General features: G+C 37.5%; 1 protein-coding gene across 6 annotated transcripts in view; it reads right to left on the bottom strand.

Annotated features, from left to right (window-relative positions):
* KANSL1L (KAT8 regulatory NSL complex subunit 1 like) overlaps window positions 1-17,899 on the bottom strand; it is a 138,778-nt gene that overhangs the window by 50,231 nt on the left and 70,648 nt on the right. The window lies entirely within an intron of this gene.

Raw genomic sequence — 17,899 nt, 5'->3', positions numbered from 1 at the left:
TCTATACTTTGGGTAGATCAAGTAATATTATATCAAGCATAAAAAGGCATAGATTCTGCAAGAATAAACTAAAGTGTTACAGTAATGAATAAGATTGACAGCAAAATATGTGATTCAGCTAGAAGAATAAGAAAGCAAAAAAAATTAAAATAGCTTTAGAAACTACATGGATTTTAACAATTGTTGCTATGGGCCGAGATTTCATAGAAAGGAGGAACTTTGCTGAAACTCACACAAGAAGTAGTGTTAAGATTCAGCATTAACATTTAAAAGAAAACTACAAAGTTGTACTTCCATTTATTTAAGTAGTGCTAAATATGTTTATCTTTTCATTCCACGTGGCACTTCAGTTTCCCCATATAAGATGGGGTATATTAAATAAGAAATAAATTTATTTTTTAAGTTAAAACAATGTCTTGCACATAATTCTTTAATAAATATTAGCTATGATTATTTGACATTCTCAAAGAGATGGGTATTGTGAAAAGGGCAAAATCAAGAAAAATGCATACTCATTTATGCTTTTTATTAATTTTGCCCAGCCAAGGGATCATAACCTCTACAAATAAGAATTCTAAATAATCATTCCAATTTTTATACCTTTCTTTCATCTTTATTGCTCCGGCAGAACAAGTAGTGTAACAGTTGCCTGTGGAAATGTGGAGGATAAAAAGGGTACATAATGAACTCATAGAACTGGCTAAGTAAGTTTTTAGGCAGAGCATGCTCAAAGTACCAACTAGTTTCATTTAACTGCCTATAATAAATTATGGATGGAATAGGATGAGATCAAAATGGAGCTGTTAAATTTTCAAACAAAATTTAGAGGAAATATAGAACCAAGACTTGCTGGTTCAAAAAATAAGATTGTTTCCCATTTCTGGCCACTCCAGAGAGCAAAAGGTTCACACAGTAAGAAATGCTATTAATGCACAGACCAAATCCAGGGAACTGCCAGTAAAACTGGCTTCAGTATCAAGATCTCACGGGTAGGACTGCAAGACCCTTTGTTAAAACCTTAGAAAGGTTTGAGGCATGGTGATCAATCCTGGCATCGATCAAGAATTCTATCTAAGAATTTTTAAGGTTTTATTTTTAAGTAATCTCTATACCCAACATGAGGCTCAAACTTACAACTCGGAGATCAAGAGTCACATGTTCTACCAACTGAGCCAGCCAGGTGCTCTGAGGTTTCCAAGAATCTTAAAGGAAAGTTTCAATGATCTTGTCTGCTAGACAAAAGTGCTCTAAGTATCTTAGGCATACCATCCATTGTGCCCTCCACACAAAGTCCAAAATTGAGAAGGACCTGTCTTGAAGAGATTTGTAGATATGACTTCTGTTCAGTGGAGTTTATTTTAATGTGATACATAAGAAGTCTACAAAGTTTTAACGACTTGAACTTGGACTAAGAAATAGTTCAAAATTAAAAGGACTTTGGGCCTTCAGTCTTTTTCAGTTAGGAAGCATGTCGAGAAAACTAAAACATGCAAAAAGGGGATCTTTTTTTTTTAAAAATATGTTTTTGGTTTTCTTTATATTTCTGCCAGCATTATATCTTTATTTATTTTTTTTAAAAGATTTTATTTATTTATTCATGAGAGACAGAGAGAGAGAGAGAGAGGCAGAGGGAGAAGCAGGCTCCCAAGGAGCAGGGAGCCCGATGTGGGACTCGATCCCAGGACCCCGGGATCATGACCTGAGCCGAAGGCAGACGCTTAACCATCTGAGCCACCCAGGCGCCCAAAAAGGGGATCTTTTTAATGGAAAAGAAAAGATGACAGAATATAGCCAAGAGCTCAGAGGGCAGACATTACAGCTACAAACACCACTTCTAGAGAAACAGACCCACATCAACAAACCTGTAACATGTGCCTAACTGTGTATTTCAGAACTGCTATGTTCCTCCCTTTCCCCATCTGAGCAGTGTCTGATTATCCCTATCTCACTATGTTATGCTGGGTATGTGTAAAGGAAGTAATTTAATTACATTAGTTTATGAGTCACAGTCTTTCAATCCAGAGGAACCATATTTGAGGATCTATACCCAAAGAACCATATGTGAGGGACCTACACCTTAAAAGTCTCATTTCAGGGGTGCCTGGCTAGCCCAGTCAGTAGAGAATGTGACTCTTGATCTTGGGGTCATGAGTTCAAGCCCCACATTAGGGGTAGAGTTTACTTTTTAAAAAATTTTTTAAATAAAACTAAAAAAAAAAAAAAAGAAAAAGTCTCATTTCAGATACCTGGGCATGATTCAATATGATAAAATTCAAGACGTTAAGCCTGAGTTTAATGAGGTAATGGTATGAGACATAGAGGACTTCAGGAAAGAGATTAAGTATTTTTTACATATGATAGGTCAATAAATGGGAAAAAGAGAATGGACGGACTGTGGTAGTTAGCCTCCAATGATGGCTTCCAATGAACCACGTCTCCCTCCCAGTATTCTTGAATAGTTGCTCCCATATTAAATCCCATACTGATTCGCTTTACCCAATAAAATTGAACAGAAAAGCTCTATACTACTTCAAGGCCTAAGTCTTAAGAAAAACAGGCAGCTTTCATATTTGCATTTTTGAGACCCTGGGCCACCATGTAAAACTACCCTGCTAAAGAAACCATGTGAAAAGACCACATGAAAAGGCCTGAGACTACATAAAGAGAAAAAAAAAGCCCAGGTCACCAGCCCATTCAAGCCTCCAAATGACTCCAATCCCAGTCACCATCTTACTGCAACTGTATGAGACCTTAGGTTAAACTGAAAGAAGAACCACTTAGGCAATTGACAGAATCATGAAAGATAATTGTTTTAAACAACTAAATTTGGAGATGGTTTATTATACAATGGTAGATGACGAAAATAAAAAGAATGGAGTAACTCTTAATGTGTAATAACATGATGAATTTTTACATATGTATATACCTGGTAACCACCACCATCACCACCTCGATTGAGATATGAAGCAGTTCCAACAACCCAGAAACCTTGGTTACATCCTTTGCTGATCAATCCCCACCCCCTGAATTGAAGTCACCACAACTATAATTTGTATAAATACCAGTAAGTATTGTCTGTATTTATCATAGACTTCCCTTTCACTCAACATGTCTAGGAGATATATCTCTATTTATCAGTAGTCCATCCTTTTTATTGCTAAATGTATACATACCACAATTCTCCTGGTGATGGACTTTTTTTTTTTAAGTATTTATTTGAGAGAGAGCACAAACAGGGGGAGGGGCAGAGGGAGAGGGTGAAGCAGACTCCTCACTGTGCAGGGAGCCTGATACAGGGTTCAATCCCAGGACTCTGGGATCATGAGCTGAGCCGAAAGGCAGATGCTTAACCAACTAAGCCACTCAGGCTCCCCAGGTGATGGGACATTTAGATTGCTTTCTGTTTGGGGCTATAATGAGTAAAGCTGTTATGACCATTCTTATACAAGTCTTTTTGTGTACATATGTATTCATTTCTCCTGGGAAAGTTCCTAAAAGTGGAATTTCTAAGTTAGAAGGGCAGATGCATGTAGTGATATCTTGTTGTAATTTTAATTGCATTCCCTTGATGAGTAATGATTTTAAAAACATTTTCATAGGCTTATTGGCCATACTACCCTCTTTTAAGAAAGATTTGTTCTACTCTTATGCCAATGCTTTTTATTTAAAAGTTCTTGTGGTAAAATACACAAAGAATTTATTATTTGAACTATTTTAAAGTGTACAACTGTTTATTTTTAATTGGGCTGTTTGTCTTTTTGTTTTTTTAGGCATTTAAAATGTATATATATATTCAAGATACAAAATCTTTATTGGATATATCCATTGCAAATGTCTTCAGTGTACATTTTGACTTAATAAAGTCAAACTGCTGCTTTTAATATAAATAAGTTAATAATTTTAACAAAGCCCAAATTAATAATTATTTCTTTTAGTGCTGTGTCCTGTTTAAGAATGACTACTACAGGGCACCTGGGTGAATCAGGTGGTTCAGTGACCAACTCTAGATTTTGTCTGAGGTCATAATCTCAGAGTCATGGGATCGAGCCCTGCCTGCATCAGGCTCCATGCTTAGCGAGGAGTCTGCTTGAGATGATCCTTCTCCCTCTGCCCCTCTCCCATGCTCTAAAATAAGTAAATCTTGAAAAAAAATAAATGACTATCCCAAAAATATAAAGGTATTCTCTTATGTTTTCTTCTAGCTTTATTGTTTCCCTTTCATATTCAGGTCTATGAGTCACCTTCCATTTTTGTGAAGGTCAGTACATATTTGTAGCTGAGTGGTTACCTCTCCTAGTCCATTTCCTGCCTGTAAAATTTTGGCTATCCAACAACTTTCTTTCATTTCATCCAGTCTCTGCCCCTTTTAGTCTAAGCTGGTACTGTTTCTGTTAATATAAGATTCTCAAAAGCCTTGTGGCTATATATCAAGAGGATCCATGTCATTAGACAAGAGGGTTCCCCCCAGGTCTTTTCTGGATAACTCTATTATTCTTTGACTTCTACTAACATGGTTGATTGGATCTCTGCATCACATGCCTAATCTCTCTAGCTAAAGTTTGTCCAGCCACACCCTTGGATTCCCTCCAGAGTATGCTATACGGTTTTTGTTTGGTTTTGGCAACAGGATGAAAAATTTCCAAATTATCAAGGTCTGTTTCCTTTTTGGTTAACAATTACTTCCCCAATTTATCTATATCCTCTAATATTTTACTATAAAGAGAAACTACACTGTAAATTCCAAACTTTGATAATTTCCTCAGCTAAATATCTAAGAATTCAATGCTTAGAAGTTTTATTTTCCATTCAACAGAATATTTTCAGCCAAGTTTTCTAGAACCTTATAACAAGGATCATCTTTCTTCCAGTTTCTAGTATTTCCTTCTAAAATCTTATCAAAAGTACCTTTAATGTTCACATTTCTAGAAACACTCTGTTCATGACAATGTATGTATTCTCTAAGATGACAGCATCTTTGGGGCACCTGGGTGGCTCAGTCGTTAAAGGTCTGCCTTCAGCTCAGGTCATGATCCCAGGGTCCTGGGATGGAGCCCTGCATCAGGCTCCCTGCTCAGGGGGATGCCTGCTTCTCCCTCTCCCACCCCTGCCCCTGGCTTGTGTTTGCTCTCTCACTGTGTCTGTCAAATAAATAAATAAAAATCTTAAAAAAAAAAATGACAACACCTTTGTCTTCCATTCTTTTCACTTCCTTCTGAATTCTCATCAGAATCTAGGCTCACCTCAAAATTCTTCCAGCCTCTAACACATTACATAATTCCAAAATCACTTCCACAGTTTTATCATTTATTACAGCAGGACCTCAACTCCTGTAACAAACTCTGTATTAGTTTCCTAGGGATGTCATAAAAAATTGTGGCTCAAACCACAAAATTTATTTCTCATTGTTTTGGAGGCCGGATGTCCAAAACTGAGGTGTTGGCAGGGCTGAGCTTCCTGTGAAGGCTCTATGGGGGAATTGTTCCTTCCCTCTTTCAGCTTCCGGTGGCTCCTGGTGTTCCACAGCTTCTTCTAACATAATTCCAATCTATGCCTCCATCCTCACATAGTCTTCTTCTTTGTGTCTCTATGCCTCCAATTTCTCTACTTCTTTTATAGGCTCATAGGCCTACCTTAAATCCAAAATTATCTTATCTCAAGATCTTTAACTCAATTACATCTACAATGACCCTATTTCCAAATAAGGTCAATGTATTAGTTTGCTAGGTCTGCCATCACAAAGTACCACAACCAAGTGGTTTAAACAACAGACTTACTGTTTCATATTCCTGGAGGCTAGAAGTCAGCTCAAGGTGTCAGTTTCTTTTGAGGACTAAAAGGAAGAAACAGTTCCACACCTTTCCCCTAGCTGCTGTTTTTTTGCTGCCAATCTTTGACATTCCTTGGTTAATTGAAGAATAACTCTGATCTCAATCTTCATCTTCACATGATGTTCACCCTGTGCCTCTACTTCTGAATTTTCCTTTTTATAAGGACATCAGTCACATTGGATTAGGGCCCATCCTAATCACCTTATCTTAACTAATAACATCTGCAACAACCCTATTTCCAATTAAGCTCACATACTGAAATACTAGGGGTTAGCACTTCAACATATGAATTCTGATGGACACGATTCAATCCGTAACAGTCACATTCATAGGTACCAGGAGTTAGGGCATGGACATATCCTTTGTGGGAGAGACGGAATTATGTCCACTACAGTTGTTTGTGTTTTTTTTTTTCTTCCAACACTTTGAATATTTCATTCTATTCTCTTTTTGCTTACATGGTTTCTGATGAGAAGTCAGCTGTGGTTCATATACTTATTCCTCTATAGGTAAGATTTTTTTTCCCTCTGCCTTTCTTCAAGATTTTCTGTCTTTGGTTTTTTGCAGGTTGAACTTGTTTGCATAGGTATTTTACTTTTTGTTGTTTTTTTGGCATTTGTCCTGCTTGATGTTCTCCTGCTTGAGTTTTCTGGATATGTGGTTTAGCGCTTGCTAAACCACATTCTCATGTATTATTTTAGAACATTCTCATGTATTATTACTTCAAATATTTTTTCTGCTCCATTCTTCTATTCATCCCGGTACTCCAATTACAAATCTGATAGCATTCTGAAAATACCCTCAAATTCTTAGATATATTGTTGTTTTTTCATTCATTTTTCTCTTTGCATTTCAGTTTGTGAAGTTTTTTATTTGCCTTACCCAAGTTTCTTTCCTCAGCCATATTTAGTCTACAGATGAGGCTATGAAAGTTATGCTTCATTTTGGTTACAATGTTTTTTATTTCTAGCATTTACTTTTGATTCTTAAAAGTTTGCATCTCTCAAGAGGTCCAAGATGGTGGAGGAGTAGGAGACCTTAGTTTTGTCTGGTCCCAGGAATTCAGCTAGATAGCTATTAAAACATTCTGAACACCTGCAAACTCAACCAGAGATCTAAGAAAAGAATAACTGCAACTCTACAAATAGAAAAGAGACCACTTTCTGCAAGGTAGGAGGTGCGGAGAAGTAAATCTGAGGCAATAGATCAGAAGATAAATCATGCGGCGGGGGGGAGCCTCCCTAAGCCAACTACTTGAAAATTATATAGCAGCAGAGCGCAAAATCAGAACTTTAGAAGTCTGCTCTGGCGAGGGACATCACTGCCTGAAAGGCGTGCAGGTGGCAAAGCAGGACAGAATCCTTGGTAGGACAATGTGGTCTCAGGATCCTCAGGGTGACAAGAAGACGGGGGTGCCTGAGAGCGGTTAAGCTCTCAGGCATCAAAATGGGGAAGCTGGCTGCAATTAGTGAGTCCAGGAGTGGACTCTCAGCTCAGGGATGCCATGAACTGTGAACCACGGCATGGTCCAGCAACCGCTCTCTGAGCAGGCACCCAGCAAGCAGCAGAACCACAGGAAGACACCCCCACCATCCCGGGGGGTGGAGTGGCACCAGTGCATGCCGCAGGAGTCTTCAGGGTTTGGAGATTCAAAACGGGATTGCAGGCCTGAGATAGAAATGCATGGTCACAGGCTGGGTGAGCACAGAGTGTGGACAAAGATCAGGGAGACAGGAGTGACTCAATGCTTTTCACAGAGGGCGCACTGAGAAGTGGGGCCCCGAGCTTTCAGCGCCAGGGCTGGAGACAGGGAGGCTGCCATTTTCATTCATATCTTCTAAAGCAGCACAGAAAGCCTTCAGGGAACAAAAGCCACAGAGAGCAATGTGGAGCAGATTACTTAACCTGGCCCCTGGCAACGGCAGGGCCATTCCACCCAGGACAAAGACACCAGAGAATCAGCGCAACAGTCCTCTCCCCTAGAAGATCAGCAAGAACATCCAGCTAAGACCAAGTTTACTGATCACACAGAATTGCAAAACTTCAGTGCTAACAGAAAATAGTATGCAGAATTCATGTTTTTTTCCCACAATTCCTTAGTCTTACGATTTAATTTTTTTCTCTTTCCTTCTTCAACGAATTTCTTTTTTTATCAGCTTTTTAAAATTCTTTCTTAATTTTCATATTTATAGTTACAATCTATCCTTTCATTGTATTTATTTTTATTTTTGCATATACATAAGGTGTTCTTTCTTTACAATTTTGGAATGTAGTTTCTTCTAATAAACAGACCAAAATACACCCAAAATCTCATGTACTGCTCTGTCCTCTTCACCTGTGTGATATTTTTTTTTTTGTCTTTTTAAGTTTTAATCTTTACAGTTAGATTCTAGGCTTTCAATATATTTAACTTTATTTTTGTATAAGGTTTTCTTTCTTTACAATTTTGGGATGCAGTTTCTTCTAACAAACAGATAAAAAAAAAACACCCAGGATTCAGTGTATTGCTCTGTTCTGTTCACCTGATTATATTCTTTTTTTTTTTTTTTGGTTTCAGGTCTCTTTTGATTTGTTTAGTGTATATTGCTCTGGGGTCATAGTTGCCATTTTAATCTCTTCTTCTCTCATTCATCTATTCTTCTCTGGAGATAATGACAAGATGGAAAAATCACCTCAAAAAAGAGAAGACGCAGTACTGACTGCCAGGGACCTAATCAGTATGAATATAAGTAAGACGTAGGAATTAGGATTCAGAATAATGATTATAAAGATACTAGCTGGGCTGAAAAAAGCATAGAGGACACTAGAGAATCCCTTTCTGGAGAAATAAAAGAACTAAAATCTAATCAAGTCAAAATAAAAAAAGCTACTAAGTAGATGCAATGAAAAATGGAGGCTCTAACTACTAGGATAAATAAGGCAGAAGAGAGAATGAGTGATACAGAAGACAAAATGATGGAAAATAAAGAAGCTAAGAAAAAGAGAGATAAACAACTACTGCACCATGAGGGGAGAATTAAAGAGATAAGTGATACCATAAAGCAAAATAATATTAGAATAACTGGGATCCTAGAAGAAGAGGAAAGAGAGACAGGGGCAGAAGGTATATTGGAGCAAATTATAGCAGAGACCTTCCCTAATCTGGTTAAGGAAACAGGCATTCAAATCCAGAAGGATTGTGAGAGAACCCCCCCCTTCAAAATCAATAAAAATAGGTCAACAACTCAACATATAACAGTGAAAATTGCAAATCTCAGAGACAAAGAGAAAATCCTGAAAGGCACTCAGGACAACAGGTCCATAACCTACAAGTGTAGAAACATTAGACTGGCAGCAGACCTATCTACAGAGATCTGGCAGGCCAGAAAGGACTGGCATGATATACTGAGGATGCTAAGTAAGAAAAATATGCAGCCAAGAATACAATATCCAGCAAGGATGTCATTCAAAATAGAAGGAGAGATAAAACCTTTCAGGACAAACAGAAACTAAAAGAATACGTGAACACTAAACCAACCATGCAGGAAATATTAAAGGGGATCCATTAAGCAAAGAGAACCCAAAAGTCACACACCAGAAAGTAACAGACAATATACAGAAACAGTGACTTTACAGGTAATACAGTGGCACTAAATTCGTACCTTTCAATAGTAACTCTGAATGTAAATGGGCTAAATGTCCCAATCAAAAGACACAGGGTATCAGATTGGATAAAAAAGCAAGAAACATCAATATGCTGTCTGCAAGAGACTCATTTTAGACCCAAAGACACCTCCAGATTGAAATTAAGGGGGTGGAAAACCATTTATCATGCTAATGGACATCAAAAGAAAGCTGGGGTGACAATCCTTATATCAGACAAATTAGATTTTAAACCACAGACTGTAATAAAAGATGAGGAAGCAAACTATGTCATAATTAAAAGGTCTATCCAACAAGAAGATCTAACAATTGTAAATAGTTATTCCCCTAACATGGGAGCAGGCAATGATATGAGCAAATTAATAACAAAATCAAAGAAATACATTGTTAATAATACAATAATAGTAGGGGACTCTAACACCCCCCTCACTGTAATGGACAAGTCATCTAAGCAGAAGATCAACAAGGAAACAAGGGCTATGAATGACACACTGGACCAGATGGACTTCACAGATATATTCAGGGCATTCCATCCTAAAACAACAGAATACACATTCTTCTCGAGTGCACACGGAACATTCTCCAGATTAGATCACATACTGGGTCACAAATCAGGTCTAACCAGTACCAAAAGATTGGGATCATTCAAAGTATATTCTCATGGCTTTGAAACTGGAACTCAATCACAAGAGGAAATTTGGAAAGAACTCAAATACATGGAAGCTAAAGAGCATCCTACTAAAGAATGAATGGGTCAACCAGGAAACTAAAGAAGATTTTTAAAAAAATTCATGGAAACAAATGAAAATAAAAACACAACTGTTCAAAACCTTTAGGATGCAGCAAAGGCAGTCCTAAGAGGGAAGTATATAGCAATACAAGCCTTTCTCAAGAAAGAAGAAAGGTCTCAAATACACAACCTAACCTTATACCTAAAGGAGCTGGAGAAAGAACAGCAGATAAAGGCTAAATCAGCAGGAGAAGAGAATTAATAAAGATTAGAGCAGAAATCAATGAAATAGATTGAGTAGAATAGAACAGATCAACGAAACTAGGAACTGGTTCTTTGAAAGAATGAACAAGATTGATAAACTCCTGGACAGACTAATCAAAAAGAAAGGAGAAAGGATTCAAAAATCATGAATGAAAGAGGAGAAATCACAACCAACACCAAAGAGATACAATTACAAGCACATATTATAAGCAACTATATGCCAGCAAATTAGGCAATCTGGAAGAAACGGATGCATTCCTAGAGACGTATAAACTACCAAAACTGAAAGAGGAAGTAATAGAAAACCTGAACAGAACCATAACCAGCAAAGAATCTGAAGCAGTAATCAAAAATCTCCCAACAAACAAGAGTCCAGGGCTGGATGGCTTCCCAGGGGAATTCTACCAAACATTTAAAGAAGAATTAACACCTATTCTTCTGAAGCTGTGTCAAATAATAGAAATGGAAGGAAAATTTCCAAACTCTATGAGGCCAGTCTTACCTTGATCCAAAATCAGACAAAGACCCCACCAAAAAGAATTACAGACCAATATTCCTGATGAACATGGATGCAAAAATTCTCACCAAGATACTAGCCAATAGGATCCAACAGTACATTAAAAGAATTATTCACCATGACCAAGAGGGATTTATTCCTGGGCTGCCAGGTTGGTTCAACATCTGCAAATCAATCAATGTGATACACTGCAGTAATAAAAGAAGGGACAAGAACCACATGATCCTCTCAATAGATGCAGAAAAAACATCTGACAAAAATACTGCATCCTTTCTTGATTAAAACTCTTCACAGTACATATGGATAGAGGGAACATACCTCAATATCATAAAGGCCATATACAAAAAGCCCACAATCTCACTAGGGAAAAACTGAGTGCTTTTCCCCTAAAGTCTGGAACACGGCAGGGATGTCCACTCTTACCACTGCTGTTCAACATAGTACTAGAAGTCCTAGCTTCAGCAATCAGACAACTTAAAAAAGAAATAAAAGGCATCTGAATCGGCAAAGAATTCAAACTCTCACTCTTCACAAATGATGTGATACTCTGTGGAAAACCCAAAAGACTCCACCCCAAAATTGCTAGAATTCATACAGCATTTCAGCAACATGGCAGGATATAAAATCAATGCACAGAAATCAGTGGCATTTCTATACACTAACAATGAGAAAGAAGAAAGAGAAATTAAGGAGTTGATACCATTTACAATTGCACCCCAAACCATAAGATACCTAGGAATAAACCTAACCAAAAAGTGAAAGGAACTGTGCTGAGAAAACTATAGAACACTCTTGAAAGAAATTGAGGAAGGCGTAAAGAAATGGAAAAACGTTCCACACTTATGGACTGGAAGAACAAATATTGTCAAAATGTCTATGCTATCTAGAGCAAACTATACATTCAATGCAATTCCTATCAAAATACCATCAACTTTTTTCACAGAGCTGGAACAAATCATCCTAAAATTTGTATGGAACCAGAAAAGACCCCAAATAGCCAAAGGAATGTTGAAAAAGAAAACCAAAGCTGGTGGCATCACAGTGCCAGACTTCAAGGTACATTACAAAGCTGTAATCATCAAGACAGTATGGCACAAAAAAGACAAAGAGATCAGTGGAACAGAATAGAGAACCCAGAAATGGACCCTCAACCCTACCGTCAACTAATCTTTGACAAAGCAGACACAAATACCCAATGGAAAAAGAATCTCTTCAACGAACAGTGTTGGGAAAATTGGACAGCCACATGCAAAAGAATGAAACTGGACCATTTTCTTACACTATACACAAAAACAGACTCAAAATGGATGAAAGACCTAAATGTGGGATAGGAATCCATCAGAATCCTGGAGAACACAGGCAGCAACATCTGTGACTTTGGCAGCAGCAACTTCTTACTAGCCACGTCTCCAAAGGCAAGGGAAGCAAAGGCAAAAATAAAAATGAACTATTGTACTTCATCAAGATAAAAAGCTTTTGCACAGCCAAGGAAACAGTCTGACAAAACCAAAAGACAACCCACAGAATGGGAGAAGATATTTGCAAATGTTTTATCAGATAAAGGGCTAATACCCAAAATTTATAAAGAACTTCTCAAACTCAACACCCAAAGAACACATAATCCAATCAAGAAATGGGCAGAAGATACGAACAGGTATTTCTCCAAAGAAGACATACAAATGGCCAACAGACACATGAAAAAAATGTTCCACATCACTCGGCATCAGGGAAATACAAACCAAAACCACAATGAGATACCACCTCACACCAATTAGAATGGCTAAAATTAACAAGTCAGGAAACAACAAATGTTCGTGAGGATGAAAAGAAAGGGGAACCCTCTTACGCTGTGGGTGGGAATGCAAGGTGGTGCAGCCACTCTGGAAAACAGTATGGAGGTTCCTCAAAAAGTTAAAAATAGAACTACCTTATGACTCAGCAATTGTACTACTGGGTATTTACCCCAAAGATACAAATGTAATGATCTAAAGGGGCACCTGCACCCCAATGTTCATCCACAATAGCCAAACTATGGAAAGAGTCCAGATGTCTGTCGACAGATGAATGGATAAAGAAGATATGTACACATACACACACACACACACACACACACACACACACACACACACAATGGAATACTACTCAGCCATCAAAAAAATGAAATCTTGCCATTTGCAATGACGTGGATGGAACTAGAGGTTACTATGCTAAGTGAAATAAGTCAATCAGAGAAAGACAATTATCATATGATCTCACTCATATGTGTAATTTAAGAAACAAAACAGAGGATCATGGGGAAGAGAAGGAAAAATAAAACAAGACAAAATCAGAGAGGAAGACAAACCATAAGAGTCTCTTAATAACAGGAAACAAACTGATAGTTGTTGGAGGGGAGGGAGGGGAGGAAGGGGGGGAATGGGGTAACTGGGTGATGGATGTTATGGAGGGCACGTAATATAATGAGCACTGGGTATTATGTAAGACTGATGAATCACTGAACTCTACATCTGAATTAATAATACATTATTTGTTAACTGAATTAAAAAAAAACTTTACATCTCTTTGCTTATAGCACCCATACATTACTTGTTTTCTACTTAGGACTTTAACAAATTAATCATAGTTATTTAAGAGAATTTCAACGTCTTTGTCATATTTGAGCCTGGTTCTGATGGTTTCCTTGTCTCTTCAGAGTTCCTACCATACCTTGTAATTTTTTGTTAAAAGCTGTATATGATGTATCTGGGAACAGGATCTGAGGTAAATAGAATCTTTTTTTTAATTAATCTCTACACCCAACATGGAACTCAAACTCACAACCGGAGATCAAGAGTTGAATGCTCCTCTGACTGAGCCAGCCAGGCACCCCGAGGTAAAAAGAATTTTATTGTGAGGCATTATGTTAATATGGCTAGGAGTGGGCTGTGTATAATATCTGCTATATTTTTAAGGGCCAGAGGACTCAAAATTCCTCTAGCATCTTTGTTTTTGTCTTCCCTGTTGACTTTTAACTTCCTTAATCACTGCTCCTCACAGTCTATACTTTGCAGCTGTAACCTACTGTTAATAGTACCAGAATCTTGTTGGTGTGGTGGTAAAGGAGGAGGAAAGGAAGCACACCAGGGGTGCCTGACTGGCTCAGTCAGTAGAGACTACAACTCTTGATCTCAGGGCGGTGAGTTGATGCTCCATGTTAGGCATGGAGCCTACTCTAAAAAAAAGAAAAAGAAAGGAAGCATACCTACCACAGTAGCATAATTATATAATAATTATGATTATTATATACTATATAATATATATATATACTATATAAAATATACTATAATCTTATGATTAAATCTTAGTCTTTTAGTGGGTCTGTGACTTCAACAAATGTTTCTTATTTTCCACCCTCACTGCCCGTTAGGTGAGACAGAAAGGCTACAGGGGGCAGCAGCGGAAAAAGTGCTTTTCTCACAGGTAAGCTAAGACTTCACTAAAGTCTTTTCCCTGGAAGAAAAAGCTGTGTTACAATTTCTGGGTTCATTTCATAAAAGTTATCCCTTCCCCTTCCACACCACAGCCACTGAGGATCTTCATTGTGAGAAGATAATGGGGTGCCTAGAAGTAAAGTCCATGAATGTGTGGAGGGACTTTTAAGACTATAGTCCCCAAGAGTTTTTCACTCTCAAGCTAGTCTAGTCTATACTCAGCCCCCAGTAATTCATCAAAACTACCAGTTAAGTGTTCCTACCAGTTAAGTTTATGGTTGCTGTGGCTTCTGCTCCAAGTATGCACATCTTGGCTGTGGCTCTCTGGAGTTACTTTTCTGCCCATATTTCAGGGTGGCAGTTTGTACTGTAACCTCAATTCTTTGATGGGTCCATGAAAAGCACGGATTTTCAGTTTGTTCACTTTTTCTTATTGTAAGGGTAGAAGTGATGACTTCTCTTTATGTGTTGGAGCTGAAACCAGACGTCTTACTAATGTCTTTACTAGTATACTAGGATGATGATTTTTTTTTCCTGCAATTATACATGTACTTGTTGCAATGACAGTGATGATCAGCTAATTATTATATGCTACGTTGTAGCAGAACTTCCCACCTCTCCATTGCCTTTAATATAAGCTTTTCTCAGCCAGTACTTTGCTAGAGAGTTAAGCGTTATTGAAAATAATTTAAATTATTATTTTCTCAATTCTACCAAGGATGCTACATAACTAGTACCATTCCACAAGCATAGGAGTTAATTTATTACATAAAACGATGCCTTAGGGTACTTGGGTGGCACAGTCAGTTAAGTATCCGACTCTTGATCTCACGACCCTGAGATCATAACCTGAGCTGAAACCAAGCCAGGTGCCAGGCTCTGCACTCAGCCTGGAGTCTGTTTAAGACTCTCTCTCTCTCTCTCTCTCTCTCTCTCCCCCTCTGCCCCTCAACACCCCTGCACTCTCCCTCTTCCTCTCTCTAAAATAATTAATAAATCTTTAAAAATAAATAAAATGGATGCCTTAGCCACTTTACTTCTTAATGTATCAATGTGTACTTCCTAAAATAAGGACATATTCTTACATAATGGCAAAACAGTTATCACATTTAAGAAATTCAACATTGCGCGCCTGGGTGGCTCAGACGGTTAAGCGTCTGCCTTTGGCTCAGGTCATGATCCCAGGGTCCTGGGATCAAGTCCCGCATCGGGCTCCCTGCTCCTTGGGAGCCTGCTTCTCCCTCTGCCTCTCTCTGTCTCTCATGAATAAATAAATAAAAAATCTTTAAAAAAAGAAAATTCAACATTGATACAATACTTTTATATAATCTACCACCAAAGGCACAGTTTTCTCAATTGTCCCAAGAATCCCCTCTCCCCCCTAAAAGAATTCTGATTGGATCAAATATTCATTTAATTGTCATACATCTTTTTAAGGTCTCTTTCAATCTGCCTCAGTCTTTCTCGACTTTCATGACATTGACTTTTTCTTTTTGAAGAAGACAGGCCACCTTTTCACTGTTTCTTAATAACATGCTGCTGGTTATGGCTTTGTCTGATATTTTCTTATAATTAAATTCGGCCATCCATCCCTGGCCAAAATATGGCATACTGAAACTGTATTCTTCTTCTCATAGGCTATGTTAGTTTTGATCACTCATTGATGATTCTTTACTAATCAGTCTTTACCATGATCACTGCAATAATTCTGTAGTTGTGCTCACTCCATATTTATTAATCAGCATTCTACTATATGGGAAAGTCCTCCCTTTCTCCTTTTTATCAATTTAACTGTCAGCAGTATGGATGCATGGTTTCCTTTTCTCAATGGTTCATTACTGTCCTTAGATGCTCAAACAGCCCTAAATTTGGCCAGTGGCAGCCTCTTCAAACTAGCTTCTGGGTTTTTTGATATGCCCCCCCCATCATTTTTTTTAACACTACCTTGCCTTCTGGTAACATTGAGATGTTCCAAGCTCATCTTATACCCTCTCTTCCCCACATCTGGAGATCAGCCATTTTTTCAAACACCCCTATTTCCTTTCAACAGGGAATGAATGGTATTAGAAAACAAGAATGAGTACCATTATGTACTCACTGCTCTCAGGGTAAGTATGAGTCTAGAGTGGTCATATCCAGTATGGTAGCCATTATCCGTATGTGGCTATTTAAATCAAAATTAATAAAATAGAAAGTTCTGTCCCTCAGTTGCACTAGCCACATTTCATGTACTGAATAGCTACATGTATTTAGTTACCACTGTATTGGATAGCACAGGTATTTATGGAACACTTCCATCCTTACAAGAAAATTCTATTAGATATTACTTACTGTTATAGATCTTTTCACGAAGTGAATTGAGGACACACATGCACACACACACACACACACAACTTGTAAATTCTCACTCTCCATTACCTTTTAAATATCTTTCTGTGTCCACTACATTAATTCTTTCATACATCAAACAATTACTTATTGAGCATATACTATTGGGACAATTACTGTGCAAAGCTCTGTAGGTTCAGAAATACATAGTCCCTGTTCTCTAAGAACTTACAATGTAATGAGAAAAACAGAAAAATAAATGATAATTATAAAATAATGAGTTATTTTTATAACAAGGCGCTATATTAATATCCCATAGTGGGGATGTCAAGGAAGGCTTCCTGAGAGAAAGGACATTTATTAAGTTTAGAAAGGTAAATAATTGGCAACTAAATATCCTGGCAATTTGGGGGATAAGTTAGGGGTGAGGACATCTGTTATTTTCCATCATTTTTATCATCTCTATTCCTATATACTTAAAATTCTCTAACTTTCCCACAACCTTTCAAAAATCTGTTTGTCTTTCAAAGCCCTTATTTTATGATGCATATCTTAATACCTCTAACCAGATAAGCCCCTTCCCCAACCCCCAAATACACTGTCTTAACTGATTTCAAAAACAAAAAAGATTTGGTTTATTTTTGTCATTCTCAATACAATGAGTAAGAACATGGGGTTTGGAATCAGACATTTTCCTTACAAGCTGTGTGACCTTGGGCAAATTACTTAATCTCTCTGCACCTCAATTTCTGCATCTCAAGGGGGGATTAACAACATCTCACAATTATATTTTGAGATAATAATAAAACAATGCACTGAAAATGCTTAGCATAATGACTGGAATATGATAAAGTATATGATCTACTAGTAACAATAATCTCACACTCATTTCTTCCTTGGTTTGCTGAATGAAGGCCAATCTTTACAATCTCAGGGCATATAAAGTATTCTAATAACAGCTAACAAATCCCCTAAATTATTCAAGCAAATTCCTTCCAGTCAGAATATCATGGCATATTCATAAGATTCAATATTTTAGGTAAACAATTCTATTATAATTATGAAATTACACTCCATTTCAAAAGTATTATTTATCTATTTCTTATAGCATCTTTAAATA

The sequence above is a fragment of the Callorhinus ursinus genome, unplaced genomic scaffold (genome assembly GCF_003265705.2).
Source record: "Callorhinus ursinus isolate GAN/ISIS: 27379988/994484 unplaced genomic scaffold, GSC_fseal_2.0 scaffold2, whole genome shotgun sequence".
Classification (NCBI taxonomy): Eukaryota; Metazoa; Chordata; class Mammalia; order Carnivora; family Otariidae; genus Callorhinus; species Callorhinus ursinus.
Note: the sequence above shows the minus strand (reverse complement) of the source record. Positions and strands in the feature narration are given on the sequence as shown.